Consider the following 27558-nt stretch of genomic DNA (forward strand, 5'->3'; position numbering starts at 1 on the left):
TTGCAAAGAAAGGTCAGAAGATCAGTGCCTTCGACCCCCCCCCCCCCCCCCCACACACACACACACACACACATACACACACGCACACACGGCAAGGAAGGACCTCGACAAGACTGCTTTGATTGCCTATTTTGCGCCGCAGCCGTTTGCAAAGCACTAGGAGAGATGGGGATGCGCACTTGTTTTAGAGGCATTACGGTAAACTGTCCCCCAACACAGACGCACACAACCCCAGTACTAATTCAACACTGATTTCCAGCGAACGAGCAAGCGACAGACGGGATGCCAAAAAACTGATGCGGGTATCGTCATTGGGACTGTTGGAGTGGTTACGCTCTGAATAACATTGAGATACGAGGAACAAACGCACGCTGGGAGAGGCCGCCAACAAGCCGAAAAGCTGCGAGCGTTCTCCCCATCAACTTCCCCAGGGCTGCCCATGCAGCCTAGATAGTTAGTGGCAGTATTGTTCTGACTTCACTCAAGAGTGGCCACTCCGAGAGAGGACGCACACAAAAGGGAAAGGAAAGGAAGGAAGGACTAACGAACACGCTTGTTGTTGAAAGTAATGGTCCAGCGATACCAATACTAGATCCAAGAATTATTTCACTCTTTTTTGTTCTGTCGGTTTGTGTCCCTTTTGTCGCCCTGAGTGAGCGGACTCGCCGGGAGTTTGAGGAACTGAAGCGGGCTTTCCACATGGTCCAACCACTGGCGTGAAAGTTGACTTCTGCAGAAAACAAGAACAGGTTGATACAATATATCTACACATTCTTCTTCCCTACTTTGTTTTGTACTGTATTTACTATGTATGTTTTTCCACTGTGAAAGTGTGTGTGTGTGCGCGTGTTATAAAGTCGGGACTTATTGCAACACAACTGGAACGTTCATCATTGTTTCTATAAAACGCATTCAAAATTGTAATAATCGAAAATCATCTTCAGATTATGAACCTTTCTTGATGTCTAATGTGTGCTTCGCCGAGGCTGAGCGTATAAAAGGTTGCAGTTCAGAAGTGGAACACTGTATCAGACTCTTTGAAGTCTTTTTTCTGCTCTACAATAGAAAAAAAAGTTTGTTGAAAATGGCAAGAACCCATGAGCCATTCTCTCGCGACCTGTTCCCTATATAAACACATGGTAGGCTATAGAAAAAAGCAAACTTTCTGCTTTCTGCTTACAATATGTTTAGTCTATAGTTTAACATAGCTTACATTTTCATAGTTATGAATTTTGTTGAAAATATTTTCGACCAGAGGGGCAGTGGCCGCGTGCTGCCTCGAGGCGCTTGGAAGGTGTCAGGTTCAGAATTGTTCCCCATGAAACAAAAAAGAAAAACAATTTCAAGACAAAGATAATGATGTCGAGAGATTTAAATGGAGGTGATGAAGTAGACTAGGTGCACAGACTTCCAAGAGCAGAAACAATTCATGTCAAAGGACTTTGATTATTAAGGCGCCGTTCAATCGTCTAAACTGGTGTTAATTCTACACACACATTCTGCCATCGTTTGGGTCCTGTTCATGTCCGTTGCATACACACGGAACGGGGCAGAAAAGATTTGCTAGGCTGATTTTTCTAAATTTACTTTAGTGTAGTATCATAAAAACCTAGTGTAGGCTTATCGTTTAAAATGTAGCCTACCAAAAGTAGCGTATAAATCCAATGTTATAACAATTATCTTCACAAAGTGATTGATTTAACAAAGTTTTAAATCAAATCGTTAAATCGTTCTTTTAAGGCATTTTTGTCTGAATACTGGGATTCATTTTTGTGGCTACATAAGACATTCTGATATCAGATTTTTGAAATGTTGCATTGGCCTATGGCTTAAGGCATGAGACGCATTCACGCAGGTCATAGTGTTATATTGTTTCATGAAGGCTTATGCAAACTCAATGCATCCTGAGGATTTTACCAGCCGATAATGGGTGGTAGGCCTATTGATTTGACGATATTAAGAAAACCATTTATGAGCTTACAGGTACAAAAAAGTTATCATATTTAACACGTTTTGCTTAGATTAATAAAGAGTTTCATTGAAACGTATGACAGTGGATTTTCACAAAAGCGCAGGTTACTTTAATGTAAGATAGAGTTTACGTTTCACTGAGTTTCACTGCAGTGTTTAGCAGGCCCATGTGTTACGTTTTTAATTCATTTTTGAAGCGTTTCACATAGGCTACTTTTGTGCTCGTGGTAGGCTACAGTAACAGAGCAAAACATATAGCCTAGCCCTGCACATTGCAGACACTTTGGAAAAATAAAATAAAAGTATAATTTTATCATCTTGGCATTGACTATTTGTCTTTGAATTATAAGGCCATTTACTTTTTGTTTCTCTGAATGGATACAACTGTATTTGTTATTTCTTTAGGTATCTATTCGTGTTTTTTGACGAGGCTACTTTGTAACAGTCCTGTTGGACCTTTCAACTACAGCATTTGAAACTTTTTGTGCTGCAGTAGCCGCGTGCTTGCTTTTTCTTTCCAGAATTTCAGCACCCACATAAATCTCTATCATTCTCACTGGGCAACGTCGATAACAAACATCATCTCGAACATTTCCACACGGCAGATATAGTAATGTCCTCCATGATGAAGTGATGTGGCGAGAGAAATGCAACGACAATTAATTGCTGTTGGTTGCGCGCTGTCATTGAGGAAAAAAAGGCACATAGTATAGGCGCGCGCTGACATGGCCGTTATTGCCGGCTGATTGATGGGCGCTGGGGCATTTGGCATAATTAATTTTATTTAGTATGTCCTCTCCCCCTCTTTCCCCTCCCCGCTGTTGTTGGTCCTTCTGTCCTTTGCTCGGAGACAGCATATAGCCTACCTCCGATGGCATTTCCGCGACGCGATGACATAGTTTTAATTGCACCCGTTGATGGAGCTTTAATAGAATATTTAGCGGGAATGAAAAGGTTGTATTTCACATTTAATGACCTTGTCATATTTTTCACGCCAGACAAAAATAAAAGGTAGGCTAGTTTGTGATGCTTGGTGCATTTCAAGGTCTTTTGTCTCTCCTGTCAAAGTTTGTTTCAAGGTTTGTAAATGTTCCTTGAGTTCTTTTTGCTCGTTTAGGCCTGTGTCATACTTATTTTTTTTTCATTAGTAGGCTATGCTTTACATTCTGAGGCTATAGTTTAACATTTATCAGAAACTAAATAGGATTCTTAAATTTGGCAAATTATTCGAAATTAGTTTAAACTTTATGTAGCCTATAATTTTTCCACTTCCTGTTTTCTGACGTAGACTATATTCGTCACTAAATTATTGTAAATTAAATATAATATTTTGATATACCTAGGCTATTTGTCGAAAGTGCTTTAAGTCAATAAGGTTCCGACAACGTAACTATCATACATAACATCTGAGCTTTATCCCGCACGACGGTAATAAACTGGCACACATACTGGACATACGACTGTTGTAATTCAGTGTGCTCTATACTGTGTGCTCAAGCACCATACTTTTTTTTATATGAATATTTGTTGCTGGAAAATATGACAATGGTGCTTGTGTGAGAGAAGAAATCGTAAACAATGCTTGATTTGATTCAATATTGGCCTATTGTAGTTGTCAAGCTAAAGGAAAAGTAATGACACCGATTTTAGTATGGCCCCTTATCAGTGAAAGCTTCTGAATCACAGAAGGCTGAGAGGAGAGAAACTAAAGAGCAGATGAAAGGAAAGTTTATGAGTAAAAATGGCAGACTTAAAGCCACAGTGAAGCAGACGCTGTCAGGAAACCAAAGGTGTCAGAAAAAGATTGTCTTTTTCTCCGCTCTGTGTCTCTGCAAGAGGATTCTTCAGCTGCAGAAGGTAAAGCCCAACACTTTATTTTCTTTATTTACCTAACAGCTGGCTGTTTTTCATGTACTGTTAAATGTGATTGTGTCTTTGTTTTCAGTATCTATATTTTAGAAGACAGAGTAAGTGTTTTTCTTAGTTCTGTGCGTGGACTTGTAAATGTTCTGTGTCTGGTTCTATGAGTCACATTTTAAATATTTCTTTGTACAGATAAAGATTCAAGCACAGTATGTTTGAACGTGTTTAGTTGTTTTTGTGGAATGTTTTTGAAAATAGTTAGTATTTAGTTTGCTGTCTGTGGTTTCAGAAGGTTTATGTGGTGTGTGAATCTCCACCGCCTCAAAAGCCCTATAAGAAGATTAATAGCCACCAACATGATTGTGTTAGTCCATGAACTCATGGAGCCCTCACCTCAAGCACAAGTAGCGCGTGCGTTTCAAATAAAAGTGTGAAAATACGTGTGCGAGAGAGTACCCATTCTCAATTTGCGATCCAGGTAAATGAGATGGACATTAGGGTGTGTGTGTGTGGTTACGTGTGTGGGCTTGTTGTAATGTCCTGTGTGTTGGTAGTGTGGTTGGAATAGCGTCCATCTCTGTTCTCTCACCTCTCTGCATTAAAGCTTTCGTGCGGTCCCATAGTCAGCGCAGGGTCCTGAGTGGGTTTGGTGCTCTAAGTGATATTGAAGAGTGGTGTAAACCCACCCGTATGTGCTGTTATGTTAGGCAGGCTGTGACCGTGTGGAGATCGACATATAACTCTGTAATAGCACTCAGTAAATTATCTGTTCTAAAACTTAAAATGCTTACCTTTGGATTTGGCTGTGGATGATTTTTGGCAGAAGCAAATTGTCCCTCAGTGCACTTATTACAGAAACTGTTTTAGAATTGTTCAAGTGAATTTGTACAAAATAGATATTCAATATGTACGACTATCTTTCACTTTACAGCAATATTCGCTTAATGCATTGTAACCTCGCATGGAGTACCAATATGTCTGAATTATGTTATCTGTTCCTGCTCCAGTGTAAAAGCGAGTTAGAAGGCTCATACATGAGTGAGGTGAGGTGATGTGTTTGGCTGATTGACTGGATGATGGAGCTGCTTCAGACTGCTGTGATTGGACATGTGGTTCTAATTGAACCTGTTATTTGCGAGATTTGTACTGCTGAATATTTGTGTGCCTTAGTGTGTGTATCTCTGTGTGTGTGTGTGTCTGTGTGAAAAATACACACGCACACACGTTTTTTGACGATGACGTCTGTTTTCATCATTGGTCAGAGAGCAGCTCAGAGTCGGCGTCATTACAGTCAGGAGAGGAGAGACCTCTGGTGAGACTGACTTTGTGGGCAGTTTGAGTCTCTCCCACCTGTATGAGCTGCACAGATAAGAGTTGCCTCATATGGACATCCAAACCCCCTCTGCCTTCCTGCCTTCCTTCCTTTCTGGGGCTCACCCACTCACCAGTGACACCAGGCCAATGTCTCTGCCCATCATTAAGTGACTGTGCTCTCTCTGATATGAGTGTGTGTTAGCTGCCTCTGAGGCAGATCTCCCATTAGGCGGCGTCAGCCTGTTAGGCAGCTGATGGATGTGGAAGGGAGTGACCCTGCAGCACAGGGAGGAAGGGAGCGCTTCCTACGGGCCAGGGGAAAGTGTCGCTTCCCTGGAGGGTTTGAGGGTGGAGAGAGCAGAGGGATAAACTAGAGAGAGAGAGAGTGAGAAGTGACAGCGTCCTGTATTGGTAGCAGGCGTGGATGGGAGAGGGGGATGCAGGGAGATGACAGCCTGGGGTGTGGGGCTTTATTATAGCAGTGGAGACATTGGATCAACCTTTACTGAACGGGCTAGACTGGCATTGGCCAGTTCCGGTCATTCTCCTCACTAGCCAGGACAAGTGGACTGGGGCTGGGGCTGGTTGGCTGTAGAAGTGGGGTGGGGAATTAGAGATTGGGGATGGAAACTAGTGATGATCTGAGGTGTTGGTTAAGAGTTGGAGATAAGGACTAAGAAAATGACAGAGCGAGGACAATAGGGAAAGAATGAAGGAGATGTGCCTAGATGTTGAATTATAGGATTTTTTTTTTTTTAATTGTTGGAGAAAAATCGAGTTTGAGTGGTGCACATATGAGTGTGTTGGCCCGTGAGTAATATGGCATCCACATGAACGGGTGTTGTTGGTCACGGAATCCTCTGCTAACTTTGCGTTCCGTCTGACAGCTGTATTTTTGTTATGGATTTTCCTTCAGTCACCCTATCCCTCCCCCATCTCCCCCTTCCTCCCACCCAGCCCCCAGCTCTCCCCCGCCACCTTCCAGCCTTCGGGGAGGGCTCCGTAAGAGAGACGTTGGTGGTGTTCTGTCCCCTGTACCAGACTGCCAGGCCGCCTGTCAGTCAAACAGGAACCAGGGGAACAGATCACCGCAAAGCTCCGTTCAGAACAACAATGTGACTAAACTTTCTGCAACACTGTTGTAATGCCTCTAAGAGATGAAGGCGCGAAGGGTGGGTGACAGCTGTGTGGCTGTGTGGATCACTATGGACACACACACACACACTTATAGACACACCACGGCTCGATTAGATAAACCCACTGGCGGTATAGGAGCGTAGAACGCCTCTTAAAAGCGCGTCTCTCTCTGAGCCGCGGAGCTGAAATCCGCCAGGCGAACGCAGCGTTCGGAGCGCTCAGAAGGCTGAAGAGGGAGGAGGAGTAGACGGGGATTCTCCCAGACTCCCTGTTCTCCCCGTACCTCTCCACCCGCTCCAGTCTCCCTGTTCTGTCCTGGTCCCTCACATCCTCTGTTTCCAAGCCGGAAGCCCAATAGACCTGTGCATTTCTTAAATTGAAACTGGATTTTGTAACAATCTCAAAAATGTTTTCGTCTGTAATTTGTTAACGTGAGTTTTTGGGGTAGTCTGTGGGTAGGCAGTGTGATGTGGACGTATGAACTAGGGCTTATGTACTGTAAATATATGTATTGGGACTTATCCATACAATCTGAATTTACCCCTCTACATCGCTGTCTCCGTTCCTCGCCAACATTGACCACGTAAGTAATAGGCGTATAAATGCGTTTCATTATGTTGACTAATCCGTAAAGTATCGCTGGCTAACGCTTGGTGAACGCAGCTCTTTTATGGTATTAGTATTTATGGTATTAGTTACGGGGACATGGGATGCCTACTTAAGCTATTAGCATGTGAAACACTGTGGAGCGATACATCCTGACAGAGCGATCTGTTAACCAGTGTTCACCCAAATCAGAACAGGCTGCTAAGGATGATGGATTGACAGCCACCCCCCCCTTTCCCTCATCTCCCCCTTCCCCTCTCCCCGACCCTAACCCCTCATGTATGGTCACATTGAGCTATAGCTGTGATTTTTATTTCATTTTGGGCCTTCTGAGAAAATAAAGAAAAACTTTGATGTGGATTGTCTTGGTGTAAGACTGATGTCAGTGAGGGAATCTACACTGGCAAGAAGAGGAGTTAAAGTTTTAGGTATCGACCATTGACCCTCTCTCTCCCTTTTTCTCTCTCCCCCTCTCTCTTTCTCCTTCTCCATGAGTCTTGAGGTGAAGAGGCTGTGTAAGACTTTGCCTGGTGGGGGGTGAGGGCTCTCTGTGCCCTTTCAAAGAAAGAAGAGAGCGAGTGAGGGAACAGTGTGTGGAGGGAGGAGGTAGGAAAGGGGATCGCGATCGCCACTCCGCCTGCTGAGAGTCTTAAAGGATCACAGAGGCCAGGGCTTCATGCAAGGAAGGATGCAGCAGTGCGAGTGTGCGTGTGTGCGCAAGCTTGTGTGCCTGTGTGTAAGCAAGACTGTGTCCGCAGTTACAATTACCTGTCAATCATAAGAGTAACCCCCTCCGCGTCCCAACAGAATTCCTCAGGTTTTATGTTCTGTTTTTCAAAAGGCAGAAGGAGAATAAAAAGAAAGCAAACAGGTTGCCGTATCTCCGATTCTCTATAACAGCTTACATTAATGATAGCATATTTTAGAGGATTGAGAAATTATTCAGGCATTGGAAAATGATAACAATGAAAGGAAATGTATTGTTAGCTGAAACAAAATGAGTTTAAGTTTAAATTAAACTACTCAAAGCTGGTCTGTGTATTTGTGTGTGTCTTCCGTTTCTTATTTTATTTTATTTTGCTAGTCTTCGGGCAGCTTTTACGGAGTGCTTGAGACAATTGGTTACAGCTGCCTTCTGCTCTTGGGCTGTTTGCGGGGTATTGAAACCCTGTGTTTTTGTGTGTGTGTTTGTGCGTGTGTGTGTGTACGCGCATGGTGGGCATTGTTGACTGAGGGACATCTGCCACTAGATTATTCCCAGCTGTTATCTGAATAATTGTGTAATCCCCTCTCCCTCCCTCTTTTTCCTCCCTCCTTTGCTCTGTTCCACACACATCTCTCTCTCCAGTGAGAGAGGAGAAGAAGGCAGAATCTCCTTGCCGGCCCGTGGAGGTCCGTTGGGATTTGGCAGGTGTGTGTGAGCTTGCGGGTGTATCTGTGAGAGAGAGAGTGTGTGTGTGTGTGTGAGAGTTCTTTTTTTATGTATGTGTGTATGTGTGCTCATGTGTGTCTGTGCCCCCTGGTCGCCGGTCGCTGTCTGACATTTGTTGAAGGATTTGAGTGTGGCCTCTCCGCTTCCCCTCACCTCCCCATCTACCCCCCTCCCCTCCACCTCTCCACTCCTCCCTCACCTCCCCATCTACCCCCCTCCCTCTCCACTCCTCCCTCACCTCCCCATCTACCCCCCTCCCCTCCACCCTGCTTGCTGGGAAATAAAGTCGCCTAATCCAGCCAGATCAGGCTTGCTGTCCAGGACTCCTTTACCAGCCAGTGAATTAGACAGCGCTCTCGTCTTCGCTAGAAAAGAAAGGAGAGAAGAGTTTTTTGTGTGATGTCGGCCTTTGAAGCGGCGCTTGTTGCTTAGGCCGACTGAGTCTGTCGGTCAGGGGTGAGAGAGAGGAAAGGCGAGGAGAGAGAGGAGAGAGAAGTGAAGGAAAAAAAGGGAAAGAGGGAGACGAGGAAAACAGAGGGTTGTGTTTTTTTAAGGAGTGAGTTAGGTGTCATTTAATATTGTAGGTATATGTTCTGTATTTATTTGATATAATTTTGTTGTTGTTTTAACAAACTGTGGATGTATATAAAAAAGCTGTTTAATATTTAACTTTCAAAGAAATTGAATTCTAACTCTTTACAAAAAAAGAAAAGAGAAACATATTTACAGTACGTATATATATATATATATATATATATATATATATATATATATATATATATAAAACTTCCCACAAAAATGACTATTTAATGTGTTATCATATGCCTGTCCTGGTAATGGATTAAGAAACACTAATTACATTTTGCATAGGTCAGACAGCCAAATGTTAAAGTAAGTGAGAGGAAGACATTCCATCTAGCTTGTGTCCACTTCCTCTTTCCTCCCCTTTTTACTCTTTCATCCCCCTCTTTCGCTTCCTCAGTCAGTTGTCACAGATGTGTCAGGAACGATGTGCCTGTTTGTCACTCATAACCGTAGTCCTGTGGCACGTGCATAGCCCGACACACACACGCACACACACACACACACGCACACACACACACACACACACACACACACACAGAGGCACAGCCTTGTTGTCTGCCAGCCTTCATGTTCTCCACTGCAGCTGAAAGGCTGCAGCTATGCTCCTTCTCCTCTACTCCTCACTACTTTTTTATGAAACACAAATCATGCTGTCCAATCTATCATGCCCAGCCAGGCTCCCCTCTTTTTCCCTGGTATGCATGTCTTACTAACTCTCCCATCACTCTTACTTTTGATTATACCCTCAACAAGCCATTCAGGTCTTGCAGTTAAACTACGCTGCCATCACAATACATCTACATGCTTTTTCATCCCTCATTTAGAGGTATCTGTCATTCGCTATATTCTTAATAGATATAGTCTATTGTACTCTGATTAACTGAAAGTCAGGGTCGATTGACAAGTCTTGATTTGAAAATGTCCCTGTGAAAGAGTTTGTGGAAAATGTGACTTGTATGTAATTTTAAGAGACTTGATGAATAAGCCAAATTAAATAATAAAAATAATTGGTTTAAAAAATCAAGCGTGTCTAGTGTGCTTGAATAACTGATAATAGAAGTGTTCATGGAATGTTAACCTTATTAAAATAACATTCAAACAGCACAAGCAAAAGTATTTCAATTTTTTTAAAGATAACACCTGATTCATAAAGTTGTTTAGATATATGTCTTTATTCATTTTGAAATGTTTCTATTCAAAATGTAGCTATGCATTGAATAAGTTTGTTGAACAAGTCTATTGAGTGGCACAATGAACTGAGCTGTGTGTTTTGTCTCCCTGGTGGTGAAAACCACACATTTCTAAATCTTTCTGAAACTTTGAGAGTGGAAAATGACTGAGGACAAATGATTCCCCAGTCATTCATACTTTGCTTTCTCCTCTTTTTGTGAGCTTTTCTTTCTCTCCCATATTTTTTCCAGTTTCTTTTAAAATATTTACACTAAGCAAGTGACGAAAAAACAAAAAACAAACACTAATTTTCAAGGACACAATGCCCATACATTCTGGGAGATGTCGTCTTAAAGAAGGTTGAATCAATGAGACTGTATCTCTAAAAACAAATCTGCCATTCCTGAGCCCTGCATTTTTGCATTGTTTTAAAGGTCAGCTACAAACAACCCATAAAATTTCGAAAAATAACGAGAAGGAGGCAAAGGGGGAGAGAAGAATAAAGGAAGGGAGGAAGGGGGAACGGAGAGGGAGATGAAGTGAGGGCGGTACTGAAACCCTGGTGTGCCTTATGTTGTTGGGAATTCTGTAGCTTTGTGACGTCTGCCTGTTCTACTTCTGCTGAAGTCTGGGTTTGGCTGCCTGCCCCTTTGGTTTTGAGAGAGAAATAGAAGGATCAGGGAAGGACGAAGGGAGTGATGGAGGGATAGGGAATGCCGTCACAAATCTCCGCCGTAGTGGACTGAGGGCGGAGAGCCACTGATCTAAGAAACACAACCCAAACCTCACGCCCACTCTTGATCTCTCTCCCTCTCTCACCTTCTCTCTTTCGCTCTTCCTCATCCCTTCCCTCTCCATTCTTCCCTCCGTGTCCCCGTCTCTTGCGGAAGGCATCTTTCAGCGGCTTCAGCTTGTGGTTAGAATCTCCCCCCCTTCCCCCTTATTACTATAATAGTGTGTGTCTGATGTGTGTCTCTGCTCCGCCCTATAGGCAGCTAATTGTCCAGGGGGTGGGAACTGGGCTCCATTCTAACTGATTCGACCCCCCAGAACTGGGGTCAAGTTCACCCTCAGGAGTTCCAACCCCCCCCCCCCCCCTCCCTCTACCAAATACTGTATATGTCTGCACCCCAGGGGGGTGGAGCAGGAGCAGGGGAGAGTTATGCAAAGGTGTGAGTCCACCTCCCCAAATGTGAATGTCTGTTCTCTTATTCCTTCGTTCTCTCCTCTTCCTCCCACAGGGTTAATTGAAGGGGAAATTGATAGTTCTTTGTGGTAATTGTGGCTTTGAGAATTCTCTCTCCCACTCAGAAAGCCTATATGGCAGCTAGGCTGCAGCCTGAACACGTAGCGAGGGCGGAGGAGAGAGAGAACCAGAATAAAGGGGAGAATGGAATAACCCCCTGTGAGGTGACCCCTCAAAGAGCAGGAAGGAGTTTTGATTGGTTGATAAGAGAGCGTGTTGATTGGTTGATGAGAGAGCCTGTTGATTGGTTGATGAGACGCTGAGATCCACTGCGGACTTAATCAGCCAAGCTCCAATCATTCAATTCATTATCCAATCAGTGTGATTTACTAAACTGTGTCTCTTTCTCACTTGCCTCTCTGTTTCCCTCTCTCTCTCTCCACCCCCTCCTTCCCTCCCTCCATCCCTTCATCCCGCGTCCCTGAGGACTGGTGGATGGACAGATGAGTACAGACCAGTATATCTGTTCTGTTCCGCTCCACTTGCTTCAGAGGAACAGAGAGACAGACTGATGCTGTTGTAAACTGGACTCTCTCTCTCTTCTCTATTTTCTCTCTCTTGAGTTGAGACAAAGTAGAATATTACTTTTTGTAAGATGTGCAGGGTGTTGGCCATTCAAATACATTTGAAATGAAAGTGAATTGAATAGAAAGCAGTTCTATTCATGATGAACAGGAGAGGATGCATGTCTATTAGGTAGGAAGGGTACAGCTGCTTTCCGTGGTCAAGGACAACAGATAACAGACAGCTAGTAAACAGTGTGTCTGGTCAATCAAGCCACCCCAAGACTGTTAAAAACACTGTTGAGGAGTGTGTCATTGTGTGGGTGTGTGTGATTGTGAGCTATGCTGTTAAATTGGCTAGTTAAAATAAAACAAAAGGTGTTGTTTCAGCTCGTTCTGCTTTTGCTCCATCTGAGTCCCTCATGCCATTCTTTCTCTCTCTCTTTCTCTCCCTCCCTTTTTTCTTTCGCTCCCTCCGTAGCTCTTCCCTTGGTTATTTTCCTTCCCCCCTAACTACCTTGGGTTTCCCTCTTCCACTGTATGTCTCCCCTGCCCTCTTCTCTCTTTCTCTTTCTCTCCCCTCCCCTTTCTTTTCTCTTTCTCTGTCCGTTAATGAGAATGTGTTAACGAGAAAGAGAGATCTATTGGGTATAGCACAATTTATCAGAAAGATGGAGGTTTAAAAAAAAAAAAAAGGAAAAAAGACGTTGGTCCCTTCAAAGAACTCCTATTCTTGTGGTTGTGAATGTTTGATGAGACGGTGAAAAGTTCTCCTCCGACGTCATGGTGTCTGAACAGAGGAGAACAGAACGGGTCTAATCACGCCGCGCAGAAAAATGACTTCCAACCCGATTTAATTAACTGATAAGAAACGGCTTCAAATTAATTTTTCAAGGATGTTAGATTTTGATTAAGAAACTCCTAAAAGAAATAGACGAATAATCAATTTTTTAATCAACTTACTCAAATGGTAACTGGTTAATATGATAATTCTAGCAATTAGGGCAAATATTGTCGAGCAGCAGTTTCTATGCATCCCCTTAAAGGAATTATAATATCTTTACATCTAATTATCATGGTGATTTAATTTTTTTGTATGGCTACCTCTCAATTTCACTATACATTTTTTTCATCTTCCATTACAGGGATATTTAAATGAGAAGTTGGAAAGTATAATAATAGGAAACTTTTATTAGGACCAACCTGAATGGGCCTTTTTATCCAAACTGATTGGATAGATATTTGGAGGGAAACGGGAGGTACTTTGAATGATAGATATTTTATGTGGCTGATTTTACATGAAAAGATAAGATGGGTCTTCAGATGTGAGATTCTTTTATTTCTTGGTTAAACTTTGGCCGGGGGGCTTCTTGGGAATGTTCTCACTAGTAGTAGGCAGGTATAGGAACATGTCCCATCTCAAGTTCCCTGCTACAGCATACACGCCCCACTGGATATAATCAAGCACTGCTTTGATTGGAGGGAAGATTGGGCTACACCTGTTAATTCAGAGACTATGATTGTGTGTGTGTGCGTTCTGTAATTGGTTGGTGTAGTGTCCAGCGGGAGCCTGCTGGCCCAGGTGTGGGGGTGTGGGGAGGCTGCAGCAGCTCAGCGTATGGGGGCATGGGGGTGGGAGATGGGGAGAGAGGGGGGGGGGGGTCGGGTCTTAAGGAGAGCACCAGAGATGGTGGAGTCTGGACTTCAAAGAGAACTTTCTGCTTGTACTTTCACTAAGACCACTTTGACTGGAGGAGGCAGCTATTGAGGCAAAGCCACAATCTGATAGTGCTAGAGCAAATATTCAAAGTTATTAAAGTGTGCATGTGAGACTGTGAGCCTGTGTGTATTCATCACACCATGTAATTGTTAAATGTTTCCACTCAGAAACATTTAACAGAGTGACACTCATCTGTCTGTCTTTCTGTCTGTCTCTCTTTCTTTCTCTTTCTCACTTCCTCCATCTTTCTCCTCTCTCTCTATATGTCTCTATTTTGACCTGATTCTCTGTCTCTGACTCCCCCTCCCCCCCCCTCCCTCTCTCTCTCTCTCTCTCTCTCTCTCTCTCTCTCTCTCTCTCTCTCTCTCTCTCTCTCTCTCTCTCTCTCTCTCTCTCTCTCTCTCTCTCTCTCCCTCCAGAGGTAGATATTGACAGACAGTTTTTAAGGAATCGAATGATTGCTCATATATTACACCCTACTCTAACGATGAATGCATTTTAACATGCACACACATACATTCATACACACTCCGATGATCAGCTGAATAGGCAGTTCTGGCACAAGGCCCTGTATTGAGCGTACATATTCAATTAGCAAAACTCATTAGCAAAACTTGGCATTTGTTGTTGTGTTTTTTTCTTTCTGGCTCAGAATTAATGGTTTTGATATGCTAATTAGAGGGTAATTTAATTTCAAAAGGCCTCAATTAACAGCGGCGTTGTGGACATGAGGAAGTTAAGCAGCGTAATCTAATTTGCATTAGTAACGAGCGGGGAGTAATTAGGCTCTAATTAGCCACTTCAGACAGCACTTGTGTTTACTTTCCTAATGAAGTGGAGGGGCTTTTTCCAGGGGAGGCTGTGTTGTGTGCATGTGTGAAATACGTGCGTGTGTGTATTCATATATATATATATATATGTTCATTTGTGTGTGTGTGTGTGTGTGTGTGTGTCTGTGTGTGTGTGATGAGGGGAGGCGGGGGTTGCACCAGAGGGAGAGTAGCATATGGCTTACAGATTGGCTTCAATTACACACATGGGCACCACAAGGGTTAACCACATGCAAACACACATGCAAACACACATGCACACACACACACGTGCTGTCACAGGTTAGCCCATGCTGACTTGTGTGATTGGGCACAGTAGTAGCTCTCAAGTACCAATCAAATGAAATGCCTCTATGAGCTCACTTCCACAAGCCACAATGGATTGTTTGTGTGTATGTGCATGTGTTTCTGTGTGTTTCTGTGTGTAGTGGTTGCGTCTGTGTGCCACTGCCTGTGTTTTTGGAATCTTATTTACCACATGATTTTTTTGTGTTGCAATGGTGTGCAATCGTTTCCCATCTATATCTTTAAATGTTGTTCTTTCGAATAACAGTTTTCCACATGTTGAATTGAAATCGTGTTTGTGAGACGGACGGACTGGAGGGGTTGGGTGCTTTCTTCTCTGAACAGGAGGAGGAGGAGAGGTACAGAGGGGGGGGGCATTCAGCCTAAAACTGTGTATTTAAGCTTCGATTAGAATCAAGGAAGGATGGCATTAAAGATCAAAAATGATTCAGTGTGTCAGGATTTAACATCAATTTAACATCACACCTCATTGGAACTGATTTTACCCATAATCCAGTGCGGGACTACAGGGATCCCATTTACTGACATTCTGATGGAAGGCAGTTTTCCGAGCCTTTCCTGGGAATAATAAGGAGGTCAGGAGGCTGGGCAACTTCCCGCAGATGAGAAAGGAGTCAGAGCTGGGCTGGCAGGAGCAGTCAGCGCTCTGGCTGGACATGAGAGCCCACACACACACACATACAAAAACACACACTTTATCTGGCCAATCGAAGGTTAGGCCGTGTGTGAGATTTATACTCACTGAGCAAAGGAGCTCAATAAATGTAATGAATGAAGGAGCTACAGTGATTATGAGGTTGCTTCCAATTCTGACCCCAACACACACTCACTCACTCACTTACACACACACACACTTACACACACACACTCACTTACACACGTACAAACACCCATATTGGCCTTAATTCCTGCATTGGTTCACTCCGGTGTACGTATATGCACTGAAACCCACCCCCACCCACTGCAAACACACACACATAAACACACTCACACACAACTGGCTACTGATTTACAAATGAGCTGACCCGTGTGTTGGCCTTGCTTTCAGATAGGCTCACACCCCCGCCAGGATGCATAAATCACAAAAGAACATGCATATGCATGAGCAGCTGAAGATGGGGCCTACGTGTGTGTGCATGTGTGTGTGTGTGTGTGTGTGTGTGTGTGTGTGTGTGTGTAAGTAGCTGCGTTTGTATCGATTGTTATGGGTTAGTTAAGTACCTTTTATTTCATTGAGTTAAAGTTAAGCACCACAGACGTCCCTCTCTTCAGCATGGACTCATTGAAGGGGAGAGGAACCCACACAGAAAGAGGAGTGGAATGAGAGAGGGAGCAGAAGAATGAAAGAGGAGTGGAATGAGAGAGGGAGCAGAAGAATGAAAGTTCTCTGATTAACCCATATCATTGGAGTGGCATCCCGGGTACACTGCTTCATTTAATCCTACAACGACAACAAAGCCTACGTGCGTGGTGTGTGATTGAGAGAGAACGGGCGTGATTGAGAGTGTGTGTTTGCGTGTGTGATGACTCCGTAACTAATACCTGCTTTATGAAGTTACACACTGCACTGCTGCGGTTCAGTTCATTCAATTGGACACCGCTCACACAAGCCTGCCAACTCTCTTTCCTCTCTCTTGGAAGGTGGAGCAGGCCTAGCCAGGTAAATAAATTACTTTCATCGATTGGTGTGGTTATAGACTGACTATCACAGTTTGGCTTGTCCAGATAAGGATCAGTGTGTGACAGTGTGTGTGTGTGTGTCAGGGAGAGGGAGGCATGTTTCATTGGATAAGCATCCTGTTGTGTATCTCAGCACATTAAAACTGCTAAAGTGAAAACTGTGGCCTCAGAAGGCCTGTGTGTATGCTTGTGTCTGTGTGTATGGATGATAGTGTGTCTCTGTGTGTGTGTATGTTTGTGGTATCATGTCTGTGTGTGTCTCTTTCAATAATAAGAGAGTCGGCAGAGTGAGACAACATTTCTGAAATAAACCTTTTGTCAGTATGTTAAAAAAAGATTCCATAGAAACATGTAAATATTGTATTTGAAGGGATAGAGCAGTTCTGATTGTCTATCAGAGCCATTTCTTTCTTTCTTTTGCTTTTTCTCTCCCACACACCCTTTCCCTCCTTCCGTCACAGAGGTAAGAGGCTAAAAGTTCACATAAAATGGGGCCAAATCCAAACGCTGAGCTGTGTGTGTGTGTGTGTGTGTGTGTATGGAGTGGGCTGGAACACATGCTGTTTTAATAGATACTGCGCTGACGTTACTTCAGAGGCCAAGAAGCCACTGTTAAAAAAGAAAGGATTTGGAAAAGAGAGGGAAAAGGGTTTGTCTGGTTGCCTGCAACGGTGGAACAACTGACCAATGAATGAGTAAATGAGTGACAGACGTGCAGGAGGAGAGGAGGAATGTGTACTGTATTTCTCTTTCCCTTTCCTCTCCTCCCTTTCTCTCTTTCTCTCTTTCTTTCTCTCCCTCGGCCCGCTTCAACAAACTAATTCTTTTTATTTTTCCCCTCACTTTAATTGGGTGTGCACTCGTTTACGGTTAGTAATAAATGTCTTATCGCGCAAAGAAGCTGTATTAAGTTTGTGTGTTACTCTTTCTTCCCCTCTGTGTGTGAGTATACTATATTTGTGTATGTGTTTGAGTGCAGACTTTGGCCTACTCACGAAAAAAAAACACGAAGGAAATTAAGTCTGTTTGTTTTGTTGTCTGACTAAGTGTGTGTGTGAGAGAGAAAGAGAGAGAATTTCAACAGAGGCTTCAACACACTATCTATTAATTAGCTCTATTTGAGAAGGAACTTCTCTCTCTCTGTCTCTCCGTCAAAACAATAGTATAATAAAAGCTTAAACAAAACCAAAGACTGTAGAACACACACACACACACACACAGAAGCTTAACCAGCAACACGGACAGTGCATTATTTACTCTTTTAACATTTGTTTTGTTCGCCCTGTCCATCCTGTATGAATTAGTTCCATGTTTTCTGCTTTCTTTCAGTGTGAGATGTGTCTGATGTGTGTGTTAATGAGTGTGTGCTCGCGTCGGACTGGGATGCTGGACTGGGTCCTGTTTTAATAACTAATTACTGAGGGGTAGAGTGTTAATTGGAATTCTCTTAGATGCTGTGAACTCCTCCCCTTTTCCACTCCTCATACACGGCAGTTTAATAGAAAACCACCATGCTTAATAGACTTCAGAGTGGGGCACATAGACATGACTGGAGTGTGTGCGTGTGTGTGTCTGTTTTCATATGTTTTGCTGTGCTGTCTCAATGATATGAGATGTTTCATCAGAATAACCATGGGGTGATGTTGCTGTGTGCGTGCTCAAAGAAGGTGACATACTGCTATCGTCAAAGGCCCCAGGGGCATGTTGACTTCTTTCTCTGGTTGCCAAACACATGTTGTTTCCTTTCACACAGTGAGATCAGGAGGCAGCGCTGCACGGCTAACATGCATGCCGCATTGTTTGGTTGTACTCTGTGACTGAGGGCCCAAGGATTCAGTTCATCACCTTTTCTCCTTTGTGATTCTTTGAAGCACATTGAAAAGAAGTTCACCTTTTCTCTAATGGTCCCGTAGTTATCCCTCAATAGTCCCCGTGTGAAGAGCGCTGGTGTGCAGAGAGTGGACGTGGAGCTCGACACAGCTGCACACTTCCTGCAGACATACTGTACAGTGCAGAAGGGTCAGCTCACTGAGTACAGTAGGTTCAACAACAGTTGCATTTTGCTATTGTTATAATGCATGCACCCAGAAGAGCTTTGATGTCTATCTTCTGTTTAAAAATTCAAGACTCGAGAAGCACCCAGCAGAAAGGAAATAACAAGAGTTTGGATCAAATACATCTCCAACTAAGGAGCCAGAAGCTGCATCTCCTCCTGCCCCTCCAGAGCAGCTCTGAGCCAGAACCCACAGGTGGAAGCGTCCTCAGAAAGGCTCAGCCATGACTGCAGTAATACAGCTCTTTAATATCAACCCTCTTGCTGGTTCAAATCCTGACACCACTTGAACTGGTTCCGCCTCCTAGGGTCTCTTAGCAAATTACAGATGTGAAATTGTATTAAAAACGTGTGTGTGCGTGGGTATGTGTGCGTGTGGTAAAATAGTCATGAGGATGCTGGGGTGAGTCCTAACCTATTAAGTAATTTCCTTATTATGTGGGAAAGTGGAGCATTGATAATTAGCTTGGTTGGACTTCTATGGCAGGGGAGGCAGCCGTCTAAATAGTAAAACCAAATGAATTTCTTTCTGTCACCTTGAATGTGGATTTTCGCTTAATAAGGTTAATTTATTTCACAGTGATTGGCTTTGAGTTGACTGTAAAATACATGGTGTGCTCCTCACTAATCCCAGTGAAGCCTCCAGATCAAGCTTTCTAAAGGACGGCTTTCTAAACAGCCCGTCTGGAATCCAAACTGTGATCTTCTGGTCCAAGATTCTGAGAGAGCAGATTGGGACGTTTTCCCAGGGGTCTCTGCTGAAGCAGGAGTCATGTGACTGGGACGATGTTCTTCTCAGGAGTGACTCCAAGCTGGTAACAATCGCTCCCGATGCTAAACCCATCAGAAGGCTCCGTCCATGTGCCACAAAATCACTTTATTAATCTCCTTGCTCTCTCTGTATGTGTGTGAGGGTTAGGGTAGGCCATGGGAAAGTAGAGGACCCTGAGGGGATTAGTATGATCCAGATGACACTCTCTGTGGGGCAACATTTAAATCCACGTTTCTTTTTAATTGAGCGACTCCTTGTTTCTCCGTCACCCTACGGACGGTGGTGCTCGGTAGAGCAGCAGTCCTGCCCGCTCCGCTCCTACTCTCCTCTGTGCTCTTACGGATGCGTGTCACTAGCTATGCTGGCAGTTCAAAGTATGCCATTGCCTTTGGCTCTGTGTGTGGGTGTGGGCGTATGTGGGTGTTTTTTTTTTTTTTTGGGGGGGGGGGGGGGGGGGTAGATGTGCGTGTGTGGGTGGGTTGGGGTGTGCGTTTGTGGGTGCATATGTGTGGGTGTGGGTCTGCCCATAGTTTGTTTTTGATCTAGGAGGGGTCACCCTAGTTGGCCTGTCTGGTTTCAGGTTTCACTGGTAAATTACACTCAATCACTGAAATTACATCCTATGTGCGTGTGTGTGTGTCAGGCCCCTCTCTCTCTGTCTGTCTGTCCCAGAATGTGCATTAGAGTTAGGATGATGTCAGCTCACAGGGGTGCTCTGTGTCTGGGGTGATTAGACTGAACAAAATCCAACTGTTATTTTGTTTTCCTTGTGTAGAGGAGGAAAACTGCTCTGAGAGTCTAGCGTCCAGTCTGTCCGTGGAAACTGTCCTGGTGTGTGTGTGGTTCAGAATTTGTAAGACAGGCAGTAATGGGACATATGGAGGGTGTTGTACTTGAAGCCTAGTATCACTGCGCTACCTCAAGGAGAGCAGAGAAAGTGGATTTAGCCTGGGTGTCCTATCTCAGTCCCAGTTTTACAGTTATTGTTGGATGTGGACTGTGGCGTCTTGTGTGTTAGTGCAAAGTGAGCGTGTGTGTGCATGTTTGTGCTAGCTCCAGCAGCAGACAGTGTTAGAGTTTAAACAATCTGCTTTTGTGTCCTGCTTCTTTCTTCATAACTCTCTTGGCACCTGCACTGTTTTTCAGACTGGGTCTGCATTTGTGTGTGTTTTGCGTGTGTGTGTGTGTAGTTTTTCAGCGTTTTGGAAATGTAAACACAACTAAAATACATCCAGATGTCACCAGTTGTGCTCCGCCACCACAAATACTGGGCAGGGAGCAGGTCTGTCTGTGTGTGTGTGTGTGTGTGTGTGTACGTGTATATGTCTCTCTGTGTGTGTGTGTGTCTGTCTCTGTGTGTGTGTCAATTTCCCACAATCCATGTTCGACAGATACAATTATTGAGATTTCAACGCACCCATGGTCCATTCTCCTTTTGTGTAGTTATGCACAAGTATTTAAATGAATCTGTTGGGTACTCTCTGTGTGTCTGTGCGTGTGTGTGTCCGCGCATGTTGAATGAAAGTATTGTACGTTGGTGAAGGAGCTGCAGATGAGGATTGTAAATTAAGCGTGCCGTTAAATGTTGCCGGTGTGGGATGGCCCCAGAATGTGACAGTGCTTCCATAGAAGACATTGACCCCACAGTACCCCCATTACACTAGAGGCACCTACCTCCACACACACACACACAAACACACACTTACACACACAAACTGTGTGCGGGGCTGTGATGGAGAGGGGTGTTAATTGGTTGACACCAGAGAAGAGTGTGGCAGTAAAATCACCATCGCTCTGATCAAGCCTCCACAAGTGAGATGAGGTTCTGACACACACACAATTACACACACACATGTCCATACTGTTCGCTGTTCAACCGCCATTTGGATTTGTTGTAATGACTATACAGAGATGAAACTGTATTGGCAAGAGGGACAGGAGTTGAGTAGTTCCTAATTGTGGGGTAAATAGTGTTAATGTTTGTATCCCAAATGTTTATTAGAACGCACACACACGCACACACACATGCCTGACCTCTCTGACATATTAAGCGAAGGTTTCCCCCAATTAGCAGCTGTGCTCAGTTTGTTGATGATGATATGATGATACTGTTATTCACACTCTGCAACAGGTGAGCTCAGTTAAATGTCAGATTGGGCTGCTGCAGCTGCAAATGAGTTCCAGTCTGTATCTGTGTGTGTGTGTGTGTGTGTGCACGTGTTTGTTTATGTGTGATGGCCATGCTGAACCTTTTTCCTGTGGGAGTAATTATAGAAGCATAGGCGAGGAATTCTGCCCCCTTTCTCTCATTAGTGTGAATATGGAGAGAAGCCTGGAGTAGACATACACTCACACAGTCTCACACACACACACACACACACACACACACACACACACACACACACACAGGTGGCATCACTCTACACATGTAATGGTTGCCTGAAGTAACACATTGAGACATGGCTGAAAACAAAAGGTATTCTGCCATCCAGTCCTCTTGCTGCCTGTTTGGGCTGGGCCTTGCAAACCCAGCATTTGTGTCTGTCATGCCTCTGCCGCAGGCCTCTCCTCTATTCCTGGATCTAGCCCCCTCTTCAGTGCGGGAGGTCTCCTCTGGAAGGCACCCCACAGCAACCATCACACAACCTCACCGCAACGCACCTCCCAGCCATACCACATCAACTGTAACCTGAGTTCTGCTCTAAGCGCCCCGCAGCCAGCTGTAAAGCCAGGCCTTCAGCCGTCTGTCTTCAAAGGGTTCCAGAAGGACACGTCATGGTTGTTTAACAGTCAAGCTTTCATGATGCAACAAGTCCACCTTTTTTGTTCTGGAGGGGGAAGATGCACTGGGAAAAAAAACACCAGAAAATTAAATATATATTGCATCTTTACAACACACATAGTTCCAGCTAAGGAGAAATGGAAGGGAAAGGAATGTGAGAGACGCAAAAAAAGAGATAGACTTTCAGTTTCTCCTATAGAGATAGGAGAAAATGAAAGAGAGAACAAGGGAGGTAGAGAAACGGAGGTGGTTAGGACAAAAGCTGTATTGTATCATTTAAATGACTCCTGAGTTGAAAGCTTTAAAAGTTCTCCCGAGAGCCAGGTCATAAAGCTTGGAGACAGGCCTGGCAGCCGAGCTCAGAGCCAGACAGGCCTGGCAGACGAGCCCAGAGAGCTTCCAGGAAAAGGAGATGTAAAAATCAATTTGCCGTGAAAAAGGTAAACAATCGGAAATGACAAATATGCAGGTTTTTTCCATCCATCTTTTTTTTATCCCTTGTTATTTCACTGTTATTAAAGAAGACAAATGGAGGAGAGAGCAGGGTAAGAAGTCAGGGGTCTGTGGTGAGGGATACCAGACATGTTTAGAGCGAAAGAGAAAAAGAGAGAGAGATTCCCTGCTTTTCTCCCTCCCTTCCTCTTTATCCATATTTCCATACTACTCAGTATCACACAGACTTGAAACAGTCAAGCCGTGCTTTTTTCAATATAATCACCGGAGAATGCTCATCATATAGGCTGCACACACACACACGCACACACTTTCACACAAAACACACACAAACAACACAAGACCCTCGCTCTGAAATGCAACATAAAGAGAAGGTTTTAATTGAAAAGGCAGAGATCAATCGAACCCCTGGATGGAAGGATGAGAAAGCCAGAGATGGGGGAGTGGGGGGTGGACTCCTGAGGGGCCCATTGGATGGGAGGGGGCCCTCAGGGGCCCCAGCAGAGGCCTCCATTAGTGGCTGTCTACAGGCCCAGGGGAGCTCAAATTGAGCAAGCTGCCAGGCAGGGGACAGTGTGTTAGCAGCAGTTAGCCCTTACTGCAGGCCCCATTGATCGACCCTTCACGAGGTCTTGATTATCAGAGGAAGCGTGAATGCTCTTTATTTCTGAATAGCCCAAGCGGCACTATATTGATAATACAGAGCAGCTCAATGGACAGGCATGAAGCCATGGTGACAACGTGAGGTTTGCTCATTTAGATGAGAGCTCTCTGATATCGAATAGATAGTCTTTTAGGAATTTGATGTGCATTTACAGTATGATCCACTCTAGGACTTCACACACACACCTCGACCCTCCAGAACATGTGAGGTTCACTCTCCCCAGCCAGGACTGACCTCACTGCTCCTGGAGAGTGTGGGTGGGGTAAGTCAGATGAATAGCTAGGACCTCCATACACAGATAGGATGCCTTTGCATGGAGCCTTTTGGAAATCTTGTTGTGTGTGTGTGTGTGTGTGTGTGTTTATGAGCGTGCGTGTGTCTGTGCTAGTGTGTGTGTGTGCGCGCGTCATGATTTGTGTCTTAGGGAATGTAATCCTCTTTGCATTCTCCTCCTCTCATCCACAGATGAACAGATCTGCAGTGACTCGCTGGGAAAAAAAAATATGAAAGGGAAAAAGACAAACATGTTTCCCAGGCCCCAATTAGCCCACTTTTACTGCCCCTAGATATGCTCTCCTTCCCCCTCTCCCTTGCTCCCTCCTTCGCTCTCTCTCCCTCTTTCTCTGCCTCTGAAGTCTGTTTTAACAAAACGCTCCCCATCACAGAAGAGTGCCTAGACATCCTCCACAATGGAGTAGCAGGGGAGACAGAGGCTATAGGGGAGGGAGGGAGGGAAGGGGAGGGAGGGGGACGGAACGAGAGACAAAGAGAGGAAAGAAGGGACGGGTTTCAGGGGAGGAGGTAAGGGGTAGGGGAAAGAGGGAGGAGAGCGGAGGAACAAATTCGCCAAATTCATTCCATCGTTTCAAAAATATCCACTCTCCAAGCACTAGCTCTGTGTCACATGAGCAAGCTGTGTGTGTGTGTGTGTGTTTGTGTGTGCCCGTCCATTAACTACAGTTGTTCATCTCTCCGAGGTCAGTGTGTAAAGTTTCTCCTCAATCCTCAACCAGTCCTGTTCCCTCATGCGTGTTGTTGGAGTGAGGTTTGCGGTTGTTGTGTTTGTCTATGAAGATAAGTGTCCTCAAAGACAAAGCTGCTAGAAGCCACTGTAAACAGCCCATCAATGCTTAATGAGACTAACCCACAGTCTCATTCTTACAGTGGCCACATAATGTTTACTGTGATGAAACACAAACCACAAACAAGAAACACACACGCCGTTTCCTCCTCTGCCTGCTCCTCTCCTCCTCTCCCTCTCCCTCTCTCTCTCTCTCTCTCTCTCTCTCTCTCTCTCTCTCTCTCTCTCTCTCTCTCTCTCTCTCTCTCTGTCTCTGTCTCTGTCTCGGTCTCGGTCTCGGTCTCGGTCTCGGTCTCGGTCTCTCTCTGTCTCTGTCTCTCTGTCTCTCAACAGCTCTGACATAGTTAGCCAATGAACAGCAGAGTAACAGGTGGATCCCATTTTGATGCTGTATGTGCGCTTGCTCCCAGATTCACGCATATGCTGCGCGCACACACACACACACACACACACACACACACACAGAGTAATGACTCAGGCGCTATAGTGTGGCTGGAGACCAGATTCCCTAATAAGTGAGGAATGTCTGTGGCGTCCAGAGTTTTCCACTGTAGTCGCACATTCACGGAGTTTCCTGCCCTAGGCTCTTCCTCTACTAACTGACTGAGGCAAAAAGGGATTCCTCCATTCTCCTCTCTCTCTCAGAAACCTTTTAGATTAATTTTCTCCTCTCTCTCAGAAATAGTTTTGAGAATAGTTTTCTCAACATAAATTTTCGATCTTTTTCAGTCCGTCTATCATGTCATCTTGTCCATCTTGTCCTTGTCCTCATAATCCTGTTCTGGTCCTCTCTTCTGGTATTGATCCTGTCCTGGCACAGAGAATTGTATCTGTCTCTTGGACGTAGAACACACATGGATGCACCCACATAGACACACACAGGCATGCACACTTACACAGACACAGTCTACACTAAGACATCGCTTAGCTAGCCTTACAGTAACTTTAAACAAATCAAGACAGAAGTTTAAAATCCCATTCAAATACTTTAACCTTCAAACGTCCCCTTGCCAAGGCACCAGCTCGCTTTTTTTCATCTGTTAAATGTTTGAGTGTTTGATAGTTTGAGGTCTATAGCAGAACCCGCACGGGAATTAATGTCATTCATATGCCCCGCGGAAATTACTTTTGAAATGCATATAATCTAAAACATGCAAATGAGGCTGACTTTGTGCACCCTGTTTAATATGAATTATCATTTTCTGAATACCTATTATTACTGCGTACATTTCTCCAATTATATTGTTCTTTTTTGTCACTTTTTGCATACGGACACGCGTCCGCACATACACACACATGTGGTCACACACACACACGTGGTCACACACATACGGACTGGGGGTAAGTCTGAGTGATGTGTGTATTTTAATGAGGAGTAATAAGGATGGTAATGACCTAGTCTCTCTCCCACCCCTCTCTCTCTCTCTCTCTCTCTCTCCCACCCCTTTCTCTCTCTCTCTCTCTCTCTCTCTCTCTCTCTCTCTGTCTCTGTCTCTGTCTCTGTCTCTCGCTTTCTCGAGCATCAGGATCTGATTTAAAAACTAAACACAGCGTTGTACAGAATCACTGATGCCCCAAAATACTTTTTTTAAATAAATGAAAATAACAAGACATGCTGTACAAGTGTTCTTCATGAATTTTGAAACAGCAGTGTAAAATATTCATTTGTGCTAAAAGTGAACAGTGCATGTTTAGTTTATCTTTCTCTTCTTCCTCCCTCTCTTGCTGCCGTCAAGGCCTCAGCAGTTATATTAATGTCCTGGTCTAAAAGGCTGGGATTTTTCTTTTCTCCCAAATTGAATTGAAGGCATTCTTTTTTCAAACGAATTACTCTATTAATTTATTTATATTGCGCCATAAATTATTCTATTAATATTAGTATGTTTCAAATTAGCAATAGTTCTCTCCATGTTTCTTCTATTCCTATTAATTAGCATGCGTGTCACTTTAACAAAGATTTTTCTTTCCCCTCTAAATTATAAAAGAGACATTTTTTAATACAATGAGAACTGCCTTAGAAAGTATTAATATTTCAGTCCCCCCCCCCCCTAAAAAAAATAAAACTGTGAGAAAGGAGTAAAAGAATAAGGAAAAACTAACAATTACTACAATTACAATATAGTCCATCAGCACTCTGCTTGTTTTTATGACTTTTTTGAGGTGTCCTGGAGGTGAATGTAGGAGAGGGAGTGCCTGGTTAAGGCACAGGGATATAATCTTGTTTTACCACTTTTGGATATGCTATGAATTAATTACAGCAGCAACGGCTTGGACCAAGTTCAAAAGTACTAAAATTCAATTAATTTGAAAAATGGACATGCTATCGTTTTCCTCGCATGTCTCCTTTAAAGTCTGGCCTGTTTTTACTAGGGACTTATTCAATTATATTTGATTAAACCCGCTCTGATCCAATCTATTAATTAACTGGCAAATGCAAAGTACCCGACTTGAAAGCAGATGTATAAAATTTATATCATGTCCACTTTTTTTATAATTTTTTAATGTCCCTTTTTTACCTTAAGCTTAAAATAGCCATAATTGTGCCATTCTGCCTCTGGTTTTCAGGTGAAATTAAATCACTGTATTTGTTTTATCTGCCTTTTAAATGTTGATATATAATAAATAAATGCGCTTTTTAGCCCTAAGCATTTAACAACCACATCAACTCTGTTATTCTTTACCTCAGTATCGTCTTACTGGAGTGAAAATATAGATAAATAACCAGCTCAATTTTTTTTTACATGTTTAAAAAAAAAAAATGTCAGTGCCAGTATTAGCTTTGGGTTGTCATTTGAGAAACTTTGAGAAACAGATTGGAGTCCTCAACTTAAAAAACTACCTTCTAACCCCTTACTATAGGTTCCACACAAACCATCTATTCATTTTATACTGTTGATGGCTACCCTTTACAAAGAGAGAAGTGACGAGGATCTTATCACACAGTACTCCATATCTGTGTTTCATCTGAAAAGGGCAACAACATTTGCAACAGCCTGTTGCCGTGGTACAGCAGCTTCCTCTGCAACAAGGAGCTTCTCTTTAAACAAAGGAGTGACTCCATTTTGTGCCACCCTTATTTTAATGTCGGCTCTTTCACTCTTAATGTGCAAAGCGATTCCATTAGTGGTAAACAAAACTAAACTGATTTTGACAGGCCTCACACACACACACACAGTGTCCTAGAAGAGTCTCACTCATTTTCTGTCAAGTATTTTATTCAAGTGACACGTGTCACTCATCTTTAGCTGGGTTTGATACACAAGTGCACACACGCCTCTTGTTAGTGCTGGAGGCTGGTCTGTCTGGTGACAGACAGACCAGCCCAGTGGTGAAAGCTGATGCTGTTGTGCTACTCAGTTTGTGTTGATAATGGGGATGAAGTGTAACTTC

The 27558-nt window shown here is 43.8% G+C and overlaps 1 long non-coding RNA gene across 1 annotated transcript in view; it reads left to right on the plus strand.

The window, feature by feature from the left end:
- The first annotated feature begins 239 nt into the window (after positions 1–239).
- LOC134025366 (uncharacterized) overlaps positions 240–27558 on the plus strand; it is a 49155-nt gene continuing 21836 nt past the window's right edge. Inside the window, exon 1 of the long non-coding RNA XR_009931008.1 lies at positions 240–749. This is a non-coding gene — a long non-coding RNA (uncharacterized LOC134025366). The remainder of the gene's footprint in view (positions 750–27558) is intronic.

The sequence above is a fragment of the Osmerus eperlanus genome, chromosome 1, assembly GCF_963692335.1.
Source record: "Osmerus eperlanus chromosome 1, fOsmEpe2.1, whole genome shotgun sequence".
Taxonomy (NCBI): Eukaryota; Metazoa; Chordata; class Actinopteri; order Osmeriformes; family Osmeridae; genus Osmerus; species Osmerus eperlanus.